The following is a 20,013-nucleotide window of genomic DNA, read 5'->3' on the forward strand; positions in this document are numbered from 1 at the left end:
TATAGCCACAAGAACGCACACGCCTGTGTTAAAGCTTGTAAAACCTGTTTAGATCCCCACTGTTGCAAAATTGATGCCGAAATTCAGAATTGCCCGGCCTGTAAGGTCTTTTGTCGTAGCTCTCAGTGTTTGGCGAGACACTTGCGGAATGCGGCGACGGGTGTGAGTAAGTGTGAGCGCAGGGTCTTTTGTGAGAAATGTGGGGTTTATAACCTCGCAAGTCCCAAATGTAAAGAGAAACTGCTCGCGTTGTAACAACGTGATCGACACCCTAGACACACATTTGTGCTACATACCGCCTTTGGACAACCCCTAAATTTCAAACAAGTACATTTTTTTCGACTTTGAATGCAAGCAAGAAACGGGGACACACATACCAAATTACGTCCACGCCCTTCATATTGACAATAAACGAAGCTGGGAATTTTATGGTGAAACTTGTCTAAAGGATTTTGTGTGTAAATTTATTGATAGACGTTTTGAAAACCATACGTTCATATCGCACAATGGCAAGGGATATGACAATTACCTAGTAATCAGACAGTTGTTAGCTGAAAAGATGGACGTTGAACTAATTAATCAGGGTGGCAAGATAATGTGTATGACTGTAAAAAGCTCTGAACATCAGATTTGTCGATTCTTTAAACGTTCTACCTATGAAATTAAGCAAACTGCCGGCCGCCATGGGGTTCCCTGGGGCTAAGGGGAATTTTCCACACTTGATGAACACTTCAGAAAACCAAAATTATGTCGGACCGATGCCGCCGCCAGAACTTTACGGCGTTAACTACATGCTGCCGAGCGAGAAAGCCGAGTTTTTGGTTTGGTAAGAACAATGCAGGGGAAGTGTGTTTAACTTACAGAGAGTTGAAACGTTACTGCCAGTTGGATGTGGCAATTCTAAGAGAAGGCTGTATCAGGTTTCGGGACGAGGTCATGAATATGACCAGACAGACACGCGTGACTGAGTCAGGGGCCGCCTGCGTTGTGTGCATCGACCCCTTTCAGTTTGTGACCATCGCTAGTGTCTGCATGGCTATGTTCAGACTTATGTTTTTACAGGAAGAGACGATTGCGTTGCTACCCCATGAAAATTACCACCGGCAGCATAAATGATTTTCTACACCCAGCATTCAATGGCTTATGTACATCGAACACACAGAGCCCGTTAAAATCCAACACGCGTTAACCACGGCCGGTGAGTTCAAGGTTGGCCCATATTTTGTGGATGGTTATGCTGTAATTGACGGAGTGCCGACAGCCTTTGAGTTCAACGGTTGTTTTTTTCACAGTTGTAGCGTTTGTTATTGTGAAAACGATTTTAATCCGCTGACAAACACTACTTTTGGTTGGTTGTACAGAAAGACGATGGTTAAAATTAATTTTCTCAAAATGAGGTTTTAACGTGCGTGTTTTGTGGGAGCACGAGTTCAGAGACATGCTTGTTGAAAATGGAGACTTGGGTAAATTTCTAACAGCTGCGCAGTTACCAGAGGCCTCTGCAACCGCGCGAGTCGCTTTTTGGGGGGGAGAACAAATGAGATTTGTTTGCATTACACAGCGCAGCCCGGTGAAAAAATCCATTACTATGATTTCACCAGTCTGTATCCATTTGTGAACAAAACTAAAAAATACCCACTGGGGCACCCCCGAATAATTTATAAAAACTTAAATTATTTAAAACAATATTTCGGTTTAGCAAAGGTGAAAGTTTACCCACCCAGATGTTTGTACTTTCCAGTTCTTCCAACCAAAATTGACAAAAAAACTGTCAACACTGTCGTACATGTGGTGAAACAAAACAGACCACCCCCTGTGAGCACGGTAATGAAGATCGCGCCTTGACTGGTGTCTGGTGCGCCCCTGAATTATGGCCTTAGATCTGGGGTATAGAGTGGGTAAAATTTATGAAATTAGGCATTTCGAAAAGGCCTCACACGATCTTTTTACAGACTACATCAAACTGCATCTGAAAGGGAAACAGGAAGCTTCGGGGTTTCCAGAGGGGTGTACAGATGTCGCGAAACAACAAAGATATATCAGCGAATATTATGAAAAAGAGGGTGTCCGGCTGGACCCCAGCAACATTAAAAAGAATCCGGCCAAAAGACAGCTTTCAAAAATTGCCTTGAACAGTTTGTGGGGGAAGTATGGACAAAGAGACAATTTACCACAGACCACCATTGTGAGAAACCCCGATGAATTGTTCAGGTACTTATTTACGCCATATCATGAGGTGTCAGCCTGCAAGTTTATCAATGAAAACACAGCCTGTGTTATGTGGAAACACACTAAACACTAAACACCACTATATAGGCCATTCAAACACTAACATTTTCATCGCTAGCTTTACAACCGCCTTTGCCCGCTGGGAGTTATACAATCTGCTAAATGCTTTGCAAGGCCGCTGTCTGTACCACGACACAGATTCCGTTATCTTTGTGAGCCGGGAGGGTGAGTGGAATCCGGGGCTGGGTGACTATTTGGGTGAGCTGACCAGCGAAATCGATGCTGGACAACACATCACCGAGTTTGTATCAACAGGACCCAAGTCGTACGGGTACAAGCTGTCTGGTGGGAAAGCCTGTTTAAAGGTGAAAGGCATTACGCTCAATGTGAACAATTGTGAAAAAGTTAACTTTGAGAGTCTGCGGGACTTGGTTTTTGACTATGGCGTTAACCCTTTTGCAGAGTGCCGGGAATTTAAACACATTTCTATTCAACAGCCGATGATCGTGCGTGTTAAAAAGGATTGGCGCAGTGAGACCCGGACCTTAAAGAAAACCCAGAAGGTGGTGTACGACAAGCGGGTGCTGCAAGAAAATTTGACATTGTTGCCCTACGGATATTAACACGATGGATGTCAGGTTAAAACACCCTTTTTCATGCATTTTGTCCTGACCCTCGAATTGCGGTAAAAGTTATTTTATAAAACAGCTCTTGGAGAACAGTGATACCGTTATGACTCGTAAACCCGAAAACATAGTCTGGTGTTACAGCTGCTGGCAACCTCTATACGCTGAGTTGCTTGTGAAATTTCCATACATTCAGTTTATAGAAGGGCTACCGACGTCGTTTTCCGACGACCAGCTACTGCCACCGGATAGAGTAAATTTGATTATAGTTGATGATTTGATGGAGTCTGCGTGTGAAAATAATGAGATAGAAAAAGCTTTTACAAAATACGTACACCACCGAAACCTCAGCATCATGTATATCGTCCAAAATGTGTTTTGTCAAGGCCGGAAAAGTAGAACCATAGCGTTAAATACAAAGTACATGGTGCTGTTTAAAAACCCTAGAGATAAACTACAGATTCCAACCCTGTCACGGCATATGTATCCCGGTAAAGCCCGATTTTTTTGGAAGCGTTTGATGACGCTACTAAAAAACCTTTCGGTTACTTGTTGGTGGATTTAAATGCCGACACCCCAGATGACTATCGCTTGTGAACAGGTCTTTTCCCCCCAGATGTACCCGTGGCTTATGTATTTAAAGAATCTAAAAGTCGGTGATCTCGCAACCACAGACTCAGTCAAAAAAACACGTTCGGGCCGTCGTCATGTCTTCACGCATTCGGAGAAACCTGACACTTACATTTTCTGGTAAAAGCCAGCCCCAGTCACCGGAAAGCTATTCTCTGTGGGGCTTCAGATGATCTTGTACAGGGAATAGCTAAGCCTGCTAAGCAGTTTGGGACCCTGAAGAGAAAGCATAAGCTTTTAAAGACTTTGAGTCAAAGGGGTCTTTTTCTTAAAAGAAAGAGACTCTTGGTGAACCAGTCCGGCAGTTTTATCGGGACACTGTTGAGTATTGTAGTACCATTGATTACGGAGCTTCTACAACACCGATAATGGACCACAATGAAAAAAAATGTACCTTGTACCTCAAAAACAGCTCGATCGACTCCTAGACTGGTCCGGCAAAGAAACCGATGTGAGAAAAATAACAACCCGCAGGTTGGATGACGAAATGAGAGACATTTTTTAGAACTCGCATCTGCCTGAATATGAAAACGTGAAATTATATAATCAGCTGTTACAACGGTATTTGACATTAGTATGCCAGGAAGTTTCTGAAGAGGGGACTTTAACTGTTGTACGACCCGAAAATGCACCCGCCGATCTATCACACGCATTACCACAACAGCCGTCATCGACCGACGCTGACTTTGGGTATATTTTAGACAGTGCATCTCAGTGGTTCCAGAGAAATGCCGAGATATTGTTAAAGACTGTGGCACACAATAAACCGTTAATAGCCGGGAATTAAAGAAAATTTGTGTACAAGGGGGCACCCGTTGAGGGCTCTCACATGATTGATCTTGTCAGGGCTCTCACACAACAGCAATCAGTTGAGGCCGGTAAGAAGCTAAAAGATTGGGATGTGTTCACAGGGGCAATGGCCGAAATCAACGTACCGGGCACCTTGCTAGCCAATGCTGGTAACTGAGAGCTACTAAAACTCAAGTCTGCCCCACTGTGGTGTGCAGCGTCTGTCAAAACTTTAAAACCCCATGTCCCACCCCCTTTTCAACCAATGGTGTTGTTATAGGGTGGATGTCCCTCCTTCCCCCACAGAGCAGTAGTGTGATAGAGAGGTTTAACCAAACTATTAAAACAAAAATGTGGAGGTACCTGACACACAAAAACACCTTTCGATATATCGATCTGTCTGATCTTATTTACTTTTATAATCATAGTTACCACATGACTATTAAACGACCCACGGCTTCTGTTACGACTGATAACTCCCTTGAGATGTGGAGAACCGTCTATGGCGAACACTTTAAGCGAAAACCGTCAAAGTTTTCATTTAATGTAGGTGATCATGTGCGGGTGTCCAAAATAAAAGGGAATGTTTGAGAAGGGGTATGAACAGACCTTCACAGATGAAATTTTCATTGTCAAAGAGCGGACCACGGCTCTGAGACTCTATTACAAACTGCAGGACTACGCAGGCGATGACATTAAGGGCTCTTTCTACACAGAACAGCTACAGAAGATAAACCCCAATTCTGAGAGCGTCTTTCGCATCCAAAAGATTAAAGCAGCCAGGGGGCATGAAAAAAACAAACAGATTTTGGTAAAGTGGCGCAGATAGAGCGATAAATTCAATAGTTGGGTAAAGGCTTCCGAGGTCAAAGAAATATAGAGGTGCTGAAAAATGAACCCCAATGTCTTCTAGGTTACGCTGGCCAGTAATTCATCCTCAAAGATGTTTCCAAAGAACACCAGCGCGTGCTTCACAGAGCATCTGGCAAAGGCGATTGACCTGGACAGGGGCTGGGAAGTGGGTCTGGTCGAGCTGCACTATCCGCATACGCTAAACACGTTTGATCAAGATGAAGATTTTCTGTCCATATAGTCTAATCGCTGATGAACATGTACCTTACCTAGAGGGTACTACTGCAATATCGATCAGCTCATACATGAAATAAAACGTGCTGTGGAAAAAGTTCTGTTAAACCTCTCTATTACACTAACCTTCACATCACTGGCCATAATGAATTGTTCAATATTCTCACATTTGAGAAAATTTTGGAAGGTCCTGTTAAGAAATTCTTTTCTGTCATCAGTTTGTAGCATTTTAGGAGTACGACCCTCTTGAAATATATTTCGGAAATCACTTGTCACGACACCTCCAGACTTATAACATGTCTATATGTGAGGAGATGTAACAGAAACCATCGTTGAACTCACTGTAGTCTCTCATGTTCACCAAGTCGGCCTGCCACTGCCAGTCCATTTCAGGTACCAGCGTCCTGCTTCTCTTAAAGCTCACACGTGCTGGCTTGTGTAGAATATAAGCCAGCTGGCCGGACAACCAGTCTGATACCCGGCCGCGGCTGGCGCTCACACCCCGGGAAGTTGTGGCCCTCACCAGACTCCCCACGCTGCCGTAACTTAGTTGGCAAGACCTGGGTTCAAGCCTATACAGTGAGGCACGAACTAGGGCGGGAGCGGCAAGTGCACAAGCCCTAGAACCTGAATCCATTACAATAACAAAAGGACAGAATTAAATGGGGTTAATTTCGAAATCGCAAATATGAGATACCATAGCGCGTTTTTTTTCCACTTCCTGGCGGAAACGGGCTTCCGTAGTTTTGTGTATTCTTGATGCATCACAAGGAGGTACAGATGCAGCCATTCAAAGTGCGCGGTACAGACACGTACCGGAAGTAATTGGCTACGGCGTCGCGCATCGTGACGCATGATGATGCGGGGTACCGCGGTATGTGATTGGTTGACCGACAGGGGCACTCGTAGTCCGTTGGTCTGTCGTAGAAAGACTTACAGTACAGTAAACGTCTTTACTGTGCCCGTTGTAGATATTGAATTTTACCACTGAAGGGAAATCTTAGTAGCTGAGCATAAAAAAAATAGGAGCTCAGTCAATTCTTATGGAATGTGTTTCCTTTCTTCTTTTTTTCAGCATGGAATAAACCTGTTACTTGATTCATATGGATGCCTGGTTCTGCCGGGGATTCAAAACATGTTTTATTTTATTTTTTTAAATCGGGTATCAAAGGGAATAGGCAGTATAACCCTGTTCATGCACAAACTGTGGCATGTTACATTGATTTGGGTGTCTCCTCTTGCCAGAGAGCTCTAAATTGCATTTTGAGCGCGGTTTTTGACTTTTTTTAAAATTGCATTTTGGGCACGGACAGCACATACAATGGTTAATGAACTGCGCCAAGAAATTTAAAATAGTATTCTTTAGGTGTGAGGGTAGGAGTGGACCGCAGCAGGCTTAATCAGCAAACCAGGAAAACAAAGAACAGGACAGGTGAGACGTGTATCCAGAAAGCGAGTGATCAGAAAAAGGAAATGGTGTTACGCCCAGGTTTTCGACCCAATTGTTTTAACTTGCTAATGCATCAGACACATTTCCTGGCGTATTGTGTTTTAAATAAAATAGGAGTGTCTTTCCCTGGCATTAGCTCATCGGTATAGTGTAAGTTTTATCTGTACCATATCATACAGTATATAGGTACAGAATTCAAGCTGCACCACTGTATCGCTTTGGTAAGGAGATGGACAATGACCAAAATCACGAAGACTCTCTCACACCAAATAATGAAGATGAAAAGAAACGGGAAGTCAACACGGGACATTGTACAGCAGTTGGCTTTGATGGACATCTTCGTTTCTGAAAGCACAGTGAGAAGGCATTATAAAGGGGAGAGGAGGCAAAGAGAATCTAAACCGAGGACGATTCAAAGGTAAATACATTTCTAAAAATACCTTTCTTGCATGTAAATACAACTACGCACATTATTTTTAAAACTAACTGTTGATCTCTTTTTTTTCAAGTCCTATTGTGCGAGCTATCGACAAACTGACTGATGAAAATGATGAGCTACCGGCGATGCAAGTCCAAAGACGGCTCTGGGCTGACCTCGGTGCGACCATTAGCCCGACATCGATAAGAAGAGTACGCAGGAGGCTTGGATGGAGATACAGAAAAACCAACACATGCCCCATGATAAGACTAAAAAACAAAGAGGAAAGACTCAAGCAAGCGCTCCAATGGATTGAACAGGGGGAGGCATTTCAGGATGTACTTTTTACCGACGAAACAACAGTGGCTCTGGAACAGTTTTCAACAATGGCATTTTGCAAAAAGGGGAGACATGTGGACAAGCCAAAGCCCAAACATCCACTGAAGGTTCACGTCTGGGGGGGTATATCTAGAAGAGGCCCGGGACCACTTATTTTCGAAGGAATTATGGACCGTGTATTCTTCGAGGAAGTCGTGGTCACACACCATGCCGCCCCATATATCAGGGAGCAGTTTGGATCAAGGCACCGTCTCTTTCAAGACAACGATCCGAAACACACAGCAGCAAGGGCGAGGCTTATAGCAGAAGGAGTGAACTGGGTGAAAACTCCAGCCGAATCACCAGATCTAAATCCGATAGAGATGGTTTGGCATTCGTTGAAAGACTACGTTCGGAAAACTGCTAAGCCCGTCACAAAGCAGGAACTGATCGATGCGATCTATAAATTCTGTGAGGAAGAGCTGACCGAACAAAATTGTAACAATTTCATTAACAGGCTGTTTCGTGTTCTTCCTAGGATTGTTGACCAGGGCGGAGGACATTCGGGAATGTAAGTCTGAGAAAGAGTCTCACATTTGTGGACAGTCTGTCCACAAACAAAACATGTAAAAAAAATGTAAAAAAAACAATTACTTTTTGTCAATGAAAACCGGTGTGTGTGTGTGTCTCTCTCTGCTGGATGTCCCTCTCACTCTCTGCTGAATGAATAAAAGCATTTTATTAAAAACGCATTTGCGTTTGTCTGGTATTTACTTTGGTCCCTTTTAACTGTTTTTCCATCTACTTTATTGCTTTGAGATGCCACTTTTAAAGGTGAAATGTTAAATAAAGTTTATTATTGTTATAGAGAAACATGATCAGATTTTCCCTGGTTCAGAAAAAAAGATCTAAAGTGCTACACATAACTTTCTTAATTCGATGTATTTAAAGCAGTGAACTACTGTAGGTGTAACATAACATTCAGACATACAATCGAGAATAGTTTTGTGGTGTTTGTTTAGATGAAACGTATAACGTAACAAAATTAAAGACGATTAAAATCTGTAATCTTTCCACTTGTACTGTATGTCATCGGAAAGTTTCTGCTTCGTGTAAGGATGGTATCAAAAAGCAATCTTAAGTGGTGAGAAAGCTGTGCTCAATGTATTTAAGGGACTTAAAAGTAAAAGGAGATGCTTCATATTGCTTGACTAATTTTAAAAACTAAGTTTTAAATGCAGACGCTCCCTCGGTGCCGCGCCGGGTGTAAATATCAAAATATACATTCGCCCCAGGCAGAGGCCGAAGAGCGCCCGGCTGGGGTGCGTGGGGAAGAGCATTACAGGAATGAAAGGTGGGGTATAGGAAGGCGTTCAGTCTGGGCAGGTATAGATTACACTTTTCTAAAACGTACTTGAAAAATAAAAATGATTACAATCTAATCCTTCCACGTTTGATCCCAAAATCCCAAGAGATATAAATCTAAACGGGTAGAAAGTTATGCTGAAAGTTTATTAAGATACTTAGAAGACAAAGATACTATATCAATTTATGTTGCATTAGCCTGATTATGATAAAAAAAACACATAATTAAACACACGTTTGCGATTTAAATCAATATAAATGTTTATATTGTAACACATACTGTCCAGCCTCCATTTCTCTATAAAAATTTACTCTATTACACACACACACAATAGAACCAGGAAGCAGAAGCAGGGACCGTTGTCAGAAGGCAAGAAGGTGACTATTCATTGTTATCAAAAATGACTTAGAATCGATCATGTTGTGATATTTTGAAATAAAAAAGTCAATTGACTGTCCATACTATCGCTATTCTATTTTTTTGAAGTAATGTTTGTTAAGAGAAAAGTCCAGCACCAGCTGGATTTGAACACACAACCCGTGAGTTGGTAATCGGGCACGTAGACCAGTAGGCTACAAGGGAAGTCACATGAAGAGAGAGGCGAAACAGCCCTACACAGCCCTGTCGCAGTACACGAATATAATCATATCGTTATTCAATTTTTTTGATACGCGATTCCATATTATATTAGCAGAAAAGCTTAAAACTACCACTTTTTCACATGCTATTTCACATGCTAGTTAAATACTTGGATGCTTAAAATCGTTAGGGAGAAATGGAATACCAGTGTGTATTTTTCCTTTAAAGTACCGATTCCTGGAATCTGACTGGCTGACACCCTTCTGAAGTGATTCCATAAAATCTGGTATACGGAAAAGAAAGCGTTGATACATACAAGTATCTTTTAATACAGTCTTTGCTGTGCTCTTGAGGATCCTTGTGATATTTTGAGCTCTAGTTGAATGATAGGTGTCGCATTTTAAATCATTTTCGTAGTTAGAAATTATGAAACGCCCTGTTAAAAGCAAGGGAGTTTTTATGCCCGTTGAAGTAAAACAAAATGCCTGACAAAGTATGGCTTGGACAGATTCCAAGTGCTTGTACAAATGTGCTAAAGAAATTATACTTTGAGTATACAGCTTGTCCAAAATCATTCATTATTAATACTATTAGTAACATCTTCGGTAAAGGCTTTGATGCATAAATATTTCCGATAAAGGTAGGTTGTGTATTTTTGTCCAACTGAGCAATCTTGCTTTAATAAAATATACGAACATTTTAATGACTGATGATTAACATGCTGTAATACACAGTTCAAAATTAAAAGCTCAAATGCTGTACATGAGAGGTTAAGCTCCCCCCGGCGGTTTTACAAGGTGACGCGGATAGTTTCCGGCATGGCATCAAATGACGCGATTAACCGCGTGATACTGCGTGACACCGCGACACGCCTACCGGGGTATGCTGCGGAATACCCCACCCATTTTGAATGGCTGCATCTGTACTCTTCTCTTTACCGCACGTATGGAGTTTGGGTCTGATCGAGCTCGTTACTCGTCACTCACGCAATCTACTACCAAATCCAATACAGCCCTTTATTTGGCTTTAAACTCCACCTGTTACCCCTCACACTCAATGTTTCAGAAAAAGGGTTTTAATTTAAACTTTGCCCAGCAGTGTTTGAGCAGACAGAAGAAATAGAAGCGCCATTCGCGCCAGTTTAGCATAGTAACCACTAACTCCAATAATCCACTAATTATTATTATTATTATAAAAGCAAAAGAATCCCAGCTTCTGCATAAAAAAAAAACTATTGATATAGTGCATCCCCAACACTGGCTGAAGACGCTGTGTGTGTCCGGGCTCAGCGGTTATATAGGACAGGACTCGGCGAGCTGCAGGTGAAACTCATTGCTCTGCGCTCCCCGTGCGGAATGCGCGTCTCCTCCCTCCAGACTCGTCACACCGCCTTCTACAGCGGGAAAAAAAACTCCCCTTTACTGTCTTCATACATCCCTCTTAAATCCCAGGAACTGAGTCAGTACTGGGTTTCTCTGTTCGAGATTACAAGCGGAAACAATTAAAGCGCTGAAAGCAGGAAGTTATTTCTGCTCGTAGGCATAAACGTGTAAAAATACATTTTCTGATTCCTAAAACCTAATAAAATCCATGTAAGTCTCCCTTTTGTTCCCAATGCACATAACTGAATATAAACCAGTCAAGTTCAGGTACTTTTCTGATGTATATGAATACACTAGTTCTGGCGCAGCTGTTACAACAAAGATACTTACGAACTATTTTTTTCATACGAGCTCTTGCCGTTTTAAAATTGAATATTTTTTCATTTCGCTAAATCACACGAAACACCAACAACACGAAACACTTTTAATTTTAAAAGTATTTAGTATTTATTTTTAACTTGTTTTATTTTAAAAAAAATGTATACACCTGTTTTACATATCCTTGCCATTTTTGGCATATTGTAAGTGGATTGTAACTTCAAATTGATAATTCCTGATCTTTATAACTGTGTATCATTTCTTTTTACCTTGTTTTAATATGTTTTATTTTTTTTTGCATTTTATAGAACTTTTTTAATATATTGAGCATTTTAGCATAATTTTAAAATAGGACTATCAATGCTCCTGACTTCTAAAATCTGTATTTATTCTGACATTTTTCTCTCCAACAGCAGATGAGGAGGGATGCATTTGATTTTAAATTGGTTGATTTTAGGGGAAAATGTACATTAATTTCTTTGTACGTATCATCAGTGGGAAACTTGGCATTTTGGGATGAATTGCAATCTTTACTGCGAGACTGATATAGAAATGACGGGAGATTTAAATGACACATTTGATAAATCAGACAGGCACAGTACAACATCTAAACTGGCAGAACCCTCTAAAGTACTGAAATATTTTAGGCACATTCATAATCTACGAGATGTTTGGTGGTTACTGTGTCCTGCTACCCTTTCATATTTTTTAATGTGCATGAATCTGTCCCACTTCTTTTACTAGTTTTTAAGGAAGATTCTGAAATATCTGATTACGAGATCAAGCCAGAAAAAAAATGATGACAATTAGTAAGAAGAAAGATACAATGTATTGACAATGTAATATGCTTTAAAGGATTAAAAGGAAAATAAATACTTTATGCAAACTAATTCAACTGAGCTCCTCTTAACACTATAGCCTGAAGAATTGCCAAAGCACAATGTATCACTTTGGGTGACACTAAGGGAAGAGGAACACAACACTCAAAACCACAAACCACTTATTTTCAACAGCAAAAATATGCTTGAAAATATTTGACAAAAAAAAAGAAACCTTACACGCATGGAAACCAATATTTATCTGCTAGGGTAGAATGCAGCAGAGAACAGTAGGGCAGAAGGTTAGTGTAACTCTATAGTGCATCACAGAGGCCGGTCTCTTCCCCTCATTATGCAGGCTGAGTTGTTCACAGTGAACTGTCCTCCAGCGATAGTCAGCTGCAATCACTGACATCAGACATGATGTTAATACTCTGACAGCACTTTGGCTGATTTGGTTAATGCGTTTTCCTATTAAACAGGAGATCTTGAGTTCAAATCCCAGTGGTGTCTTTCTTCCTGTCTTGTCTTATAGAATGTATCACTATGGATGATCACGTGCGGCTTGATTTTGTTAAATGCAAGTTTTCATTTTCTTTCTAGAACAACTTGCTTTTCATGAAATTCATACAGCTTGCGAAAGATGAAACACAGATCTTGCTTATCAGTGCAAAACAAATATCACAGGGCGGCAAGAATAAAGTATTTTTTTTACCAAAAGCTTGGAAATGGAGAAAAGGGATGCACGTGAGTCTCTGGGAGCTGTTAATTGAAAGGTTAGTGGTTCGAGCCCATTTCTCATTATTCTACTTAATTGGATTTCTTAGTAAAACCTTAACCCACTTGATATTTGCAGGAAATGCAGTTTTTTTGTGTGACGAACTACAACAAGTAAACAAGTGAGTACATTAGTCATTATCACTGGGAATGACCAGTCATGGCCAACATTCAAGGGAATCGTATTCAGTCACGGACTTTGACCTTCAAATGGTTGGCGGGAGAATTCATTTATACTCTCGTTGCACCCTTAGTTAAAATATTTAAAATTACAACACAGATTTGTTGGAGAACTTGAAAAGCAAAAAAGACAGTTGGACAGCATGATTATGTTAGGACTGTACATTTGTATTTCAATACTTTTGTATATTTATCTTAATTTTAATATACATGTAACCATAAATGCTGTTCTATATATATATAAAGAATGTTGTATTTTATAATATTTTAGCAGAGGGCACAAGGGGGTCTATTATACCTTGCGAAACATCCAAGACAACTATAATAGAGGCTCATATTTTAATAAAATTTGCTTTAAAAGAAAACCAAAATTTGTATGAAATCATCCCTCAATATCGACGTTCAGTTGAAGGATTTGAAGAAGCAACAGCGATAGGTGAGTACATTGATTTTGGACCCATGTTTGCATCTGAATAATCTTTCCTCCTGGAAAGAATTAAAAACAGGTCTGTTTTGAGTTTCATGATGATTCTCTTCTGGATCTGAAAAAAAAAACAGTGCAAATTTGTTTCCGATGTATTTTTCAATTTTATCAGATTTTTTCAGGTGAATGCAGTCGATACGTTCAAGTTTTTATATGATGACAGGACCTACACTTAGGGCTCAGTACTGATAACACTGCTGATATTGATGGAGTAGAAATAAGTGATGTATTGGCAGCTTTATCTGGGGCGAGAAGTCCTAGAACACCTACAAAAATGTTAGGATTCAGAGGAAGAAATATTTTTCTACCTCACCCAATCCTGCTGCATTAACGAGGCTGAAGTTGGCTGCTTATTCGCCAGCTTCTTATTCGCGTTTTTCGTTCCACCTTAAGTGCTGCTGCTGTGATGTTATGCCGCCTTTCGCCTGTAGATGGCTCTCTATAGTCATTTTTAAAAATACTAATCCGAGTTGATTACTGCACATATCCTCAGTAAAGGGGAATATGTAAGTAATGATTATCCAAATTGCATTTTTGTATGAAACACATTTCAGAAAATCGAAAACCAATTTTCAAAACTCACAATAACACAAACTGGCATGTTAGACAACAAGTAAATAAGACAAAGGCAAAACGTGAATTCTCAAAGTCTCAAAATCTTGCATTTTGCAAGAAATGTTATTATAGCAGTTTAAAATGGGACATTTAGAACATGGCATATGAGAATATATGGTTAACGGAGGATGAGCAAAGGGTGATGACACTTTCTGCTTATTGCTATGACCCTCCCTCCTGATTATAAAATCGTCTCATAATTCTGCCACTGAGGTGTGAGACACAGTGTAACAGACTCTCAAAATCCTGAACTTCAGGAAATGTTGCTGTACCATTTTTAAAATATGACCCTCTGAATGTGGCATGAGAGAATTTATAGGGAAAAGCTAATTGCTCTTTCTGTTGTATTGCGATGGCCCCTGTTTAGAAAAAAACATCTCAGAATTCTGACACAAAGGTGTGAGACACAATGTAACAAATTATGAAAATCATGAAGCATAAGAAAATTTACTGTACCATTTTTTTAATATGACCCTCTGAACATGGCATGTGAGGATTTATAGTCAACAAAATAGCACCCCTTCTGCTGAATTACTTTTTCCCTCCTTCCTCGTTACCAAAACATCTTAGTATTCTGACACTAAGGTAAGAGAGACAAAATCACTCATCACGAACATTTGTAATTACAAAACTTCACTGTTGCATTTCTGCGTTGTGACATTCTGAACATGGCATGTTAAAGTATATAGAAAACCTAGATCAGAACAGGTTAAATGTAATTCATAGTGATTTATATTTTTTTAATTCTTTCTAAATGAAAAAATATGTTTTTCAGTGATTATGACACTTCAGTATTACATAAAATATGCTTCAATGCCAAAATAAATAATAATGGAAAAAATACCCACAGTGGACATTCATAGTTGTGATTATAGGAATGTTATATATCAGGTGGGTAGCTGTGTCAGCATGCGTAGGCTGCATAGGAAAAAGTAAAGGATTATTCCATGCTGAAAAGAGAAGAAAGGAAACATAACGTGTTGGCCGTGGAGCCTTCTTCAGGTGTGAGAAAGACAGGGCTGTAAGCAAAGATAATTTCCTTTATCTTTGCTTACTGCAGTTTAAAGACTTTAGGAAGTTTTACGGCTAACAGCTCCACATCAACTTCCTTTTATAACTAACCTCATCAGATCCCTCAACTCCCAACTCTTCCAATTTCTCACTTCAGAGAAGGATAAAAAACTCAATCATCCTCTACAGAGAAAAACCATCAACACCCCTACCACCTCCACCAATCCTAACCTAATCCTTGTTTTTACTATACCCTCTGACCTTTCCCTTTCACCCCTTTACATCCTCAGCTAACTTATTTTAAAATTACAATAGACTGTATAGTATGTATGTTTAAAATTAAGGTAAATATGTCAAAATATCAAAATCCAACTGCACAGTGCTATCGTAACAATGCTTGTCAAGTTATCAAACAAACCTGCATTGTATTTTTAAAATATTTCAGCAGAGGATTCAACTGGAGTATAAATGAAGATTCGACGATAATTTTTTCTGGGGAGTTGCAATGTTGGGCATTATTGGACATTTCCCGGTGACCCTGACACGTGTTAAACACTCGCATTTCCTGCATATATTAAAATGGTTATGGTTTCGCTGAGAAATCCAATTGACTTAAGACAACGTTTATACTGCAGAAGAATCCCATCCCTGGGTGGACTCGAACCACCAACCTTTCAGTTAAAAGCCAAATGCGCTAACCGATTGCGCCAAGTTTTCGGTTAAAAAAAAAGCTCTCTTACCGTTTATTTTGCCAGACGGTAATATTTCTTCTGCACTGATAACCAAGAATTGAATTTCAGTTTTCGCAAGCTGTGTGAATTTAATCAAAAACAAGTTTTCCAGAAAGGAAATGAACACATGCATTTAACGAAATCAAGCCCTTTGTGATTGCCCGAAATGATACGTTCTGTACTACAAGATAGGAAGAAAGACACGGCTGGGATTTGAATCCCGGTTCTTTTGTTTAACAGAGAAGCGCTTTAACCAACTAGGCTATGGTGACAGGACAACCATCCCCTTTTACAGCCGCTTGGACACACCGCTCTGAGACATCTGCGTTCAGTAAGCGCTGAACCTGCGCTCAGAACAAATTGCCTCTTTTACATAGCAGCCCCGACACTGAGAAACGAAGAGAACTGGCTTTAATCTGGCATTTTCATGCCCAATGCGTTTGATATCTCCCAAGGGCGACAGAGTTCTTTTGCGACACTAGCTTTGATAAAAAAACGAGAAATCGTGCAAGGGAAAAATGTCTTTTTTCATAGAGAAAACGTGCACCAGGAAATGTTGTGTTGAGAAGAAATGATTTAACATGATACGTGACCTAATTTATCGGAGCAATTGCTCAACCAGCAAGGTCTGGAGAGGTTGGAGAGTCTGGTGGATGTGATAATTATACGGTGTTGTGAAAGAAAACAGTATTTCTTTGAATTCTCAGTCAATCGGAATTTCAGTGCGAAACATAAACCCCTTGTCTGATTTAAAGAGATTATATTTTAAAACTCATAAAAAATCAGAAAACACATGTTTCTCACTTTGAAATTTTAGACGGAGCGGTGCATTACTAGTAGCGGCGCTGAGCACACTATGGGGAAATTCAGGGTATGTGAAATCCCAGCGGTTTAATAAACAACGCGTCTGATTTCGGATCATAGGATTGTAGGTTCGACTTCTACCTGGCTTGTGTAAATTTTATTCAAGCTCCTCAGTAATAGATGTATATTATGTAATGAACCGCACCTGAAAGCAAACGTTGGGTCTGTTTCCTTTGTTTTCCAGCATGAAATAGCAAATCGTTACAAAAAGCACCTGCTAATGTCCAATAGCGGTTTTTTTTTCAAATTACATTTTCAGGCTTCAGACACTTTTTAATAAAACAAAAGTGTCCGGAAACTCATTAACTTTCAGGTTTGCTTGAACCTGTATTAAAAAAAGTTATCTGAAACTTCCGGGATTCCATTATCTGATGTAGCTGTCTCTAAAGTTGGACGTGATGTTAAGCAGATGTGAACTGTGCCTTTTCTCTTAAAAAAATACAAAGTTCTTTTTTTCCCCTTCACTCCAATGCTGGAGACTGTAAGCCTCTGTGAGCTCCACACTGCGTGTCCTGTACTGCTCTATGTACTAATCTATGTGGTGTACAGATAGAACTCAACTGCATGGTGTGAATTCCGTGTTCAGGACCAGCAGAACCTGAAAAAGTAACAGCTGACCTCGACGTGATTTGAACACGCAGCCTTCTGATCTGGAGTCAGACGCGCTACCGTTGCGCCACGAAGTCACGGCTGTCCGTGCCTTTGAATTCCCCAAAGGAGACAAATCAGCTTCACAAAAAAAAAATCTCATGTGAAGTGCGCAGCTCTTCCGAAGAGAGTCTTTTCTTCCCAGACCACATTTTATTCTTCCTGCGCAGCTCTTGTGCAGGTGTTGTTCTCAATTACAGATCCAGGAACACTGATTGTTTTTTCTATTTTTTTAAATTAAGTACCCCATGGTGCAACGGTAGCACGTCTGACTCTAAATCCCCAAGTTCATTTTCAAAGTATATCGGAGTCAACTGATACTGATCAGGTTCTGCTGCTACTGAACCCGCAGTCTTCACCTTAAAGTTCAATTCCCCAAGCCTTTTGACCTTATATGTCCATCCCTTCTCGTCAAAACTCGTATTTTCACAGGGTACCCTTCAGAAATCGCAGTATAGAATGAAAAAACTCCAGTAGATCTCGGCCGATGTTGGTGATTTTCCTTTTAAAATAAATTAATCTCTGGAAATTTTACGGAGTGTATCACTTTCACTGAGACCGAGAAGTGTTAAGCTGTACATGCGTCTTTGTGGCTCAGTTGTTAACCAAAAGGGTGGTGGTTTGAGCCCTTCCAGGGACGCTACGAGCCTTTTAACGTACACACCCTCCTCACTTCATTTCTCCACGGCCGGTCTTGTATCGCTAACAAATACAGAGCCCGTAGGAGGCAGTAAGCTCGCATATATATAGCTCACTGTGTATATAATGAAGAAGCAGAAGTTAGTTTCTCATCTGCGCGTTACAGAGCCTTACGCAACTCGTAGTGTACCAACAGCTAGGGTTTGATCCCTGCACGGGCTATTAGTTGAAAGGCCATTGTAAATGACGTAGATAGATAGATACTTTATTGATCCCGTGAGGGAAATTAATAAAGCTTATCCAGCTGGCTTTTATGTTTCACACTAAATTGCGATCTTGAAACCAAAATGAAATTGACATTTGTACTGTATGTTTTTTTTTTAATTACAAAGCAAACAGAGTATTCCCTTAATTCAAAGATCAGATATTGGCCAAAACAAGACAATCAGACGTGGGCTGACTTTGGAACAGGAGCCTCTGCTTCGTCGTTTATTGAGCTTTTGATCAATGTCTGAGAGAAAAAGATTCGCTCTTTTTACTCTTTGATTAAAGTACACAAAAAGCACCTTCCTTCGAGCCGGAACCGAACCAGCGACCTAAGGATTCCCTGCTGACTCCACTACAGTCCTCCGCGCTACCAACTGAGCTATCGAAGGGATGTCAAGCAATGCTCCCTAGCACATACTGCCCAATGTAGTGAAATGTTCCGGGTGATTTAAATCCCAGTTCGACATCAAGTTTCCAACTCGTTTCCTTAGTCTTGTTTACCTTGAATTTAAGCCACGAACCAGGATTCTACTGTATAAACTTCCGGGGATATTACAAAATGTTTGATGGGGCATCAATCATTCCAGGCGGAAATGGACTCCTTTTTGTTTCTCGAGGGATCATATTAAACATTGCATTAGTATCGAGAGGAGGATCACCATGAAACACAAAACAAACAGTTTCATTCTGTCTTTTTTAGAAAGTAGCGTTTGTGCTACATTAATTATATTTTCGTGGAAATATAGAAGTTGTAAATGTTAAAATTTATATTTGAATCGAAATGTGGTTTTGAGTTAAATATTAGCGGGATCATGTGATTAGTTTGTTTGTCATTACAATATATATTGCCATTTTACTAGAATTTGTAACTGAAATTTACTAGTTGTGTTTTTATGATGATTAGCCATTTGTTGATTACAATATTGTATATAATGTATAATTTGAACTACATATTTTTCAGGTGTGAATAATTGTATATTTTAAGAATAAATTTCTAAAACAAATCATTGGCTTTATTTACTAGTTTCTACACCTATAAAATATTTATTTGATGTATAATAGACCTTTAACTATATATGTATATTAGTCCTCTAAATTTATCCGTATAATAGAACTCCAACCATTTATATATAATCATAGATGTCTAATTGACATATAACAATATACGTATACTAGAATTTCATTGTAGACCAGTTACGGAGCACATTTATACGTCTAAAGTATGCGTTTAATAGTCGTATATTCTACTTCTTTTGCCAACTGGGATGTGCCGATTTTAATTTAACAAAGCTAGATACACAGTTTGTTTCTCGAAAGCGTGTTATGTAAAAAAGATACTTTGCTAAGGATACAACGGGTGTATAAATGAATTCTCCTGACAGCCAGTTGAAGATAAAATTCCACACGTGAAAATGGTTTTCTTGGACATTGACAGGTACTTAATTGTTTACTTGTAGTTCCACATGAGTAAAATAGATATTTCCTGCAAATTTCAAGAGGGCTTGCGAAGAAATCCCATCAAGCTTTAGCAGAGATTATGGTTACAGCGGAACAGTCTGAAGCTCGTCCCTTAGTGGGTTTGAACCACCAGCCCTTCATTTAACAGCTGCACAGAGACACACTCCCGTTGCTTTTTGCTGTTCACACGTTTGTAGTTAAAGAATTATAAAATACTGACATTTTCCTGCCAGCCGGCAGTATTTCTTCTGCACTGACCATGAATAACCAATAACTTTATTTCATCTTTCGCAGTCTGTAATCCACAGAAAATGAAGTGAATACTTGTAT

General features: G+C 39.9%; 2 non-coding genes and 1 pseudogene across 2 annotated transcripts; all 3 read right to left on the reverse strand.

Moving 5' to 3' along the window:
• The window catches only part of LOC138242338 (zinc finger protein 850-like), a 1,462,105-nt pseudogene that overhangs the window by 13,400 nt on the left and 1,428,692 nt on the right, over positions 1 to 20,013 (reverse strand).
• On the reverse strand, positions 17,286 to 17,357 carry trnaw-cca (transfer RNA tryptophan (anticodon CCA)). Its single transcript has one exon. It is a non-coding gene; the product is annotated as a tRNA-Trp (tRNA).
• On the reverse strand, positions 18,527 to 18,614 carry trnay-gua (transfer RNA tyrosine (anticodon GUA)). Its single transcript is given in 2 exon segments — positions 18,527 to 18,562; positions 18,578 to 18,614. It is a non-coding gene; the product is annotated as a tRNA-Tyr (tRNA).

The sequence above is a fragment of the Lepisosteus oculatus genome, chromosome 14 (genome assembly GCF_040954835.1).
Source record: "Lepisosteus oculatus isolate fLepOcu1 chromosome 14, fLepOcu1.hap2, whole genome shotgun sequence".
NCBI classification, from domain to species: Eukaryota; Metazoa; Chordata; class Actinopteri; order Semionotiformes; family Lepisosteidae; genus Lepisosteus; species Lepisosteus oculatus.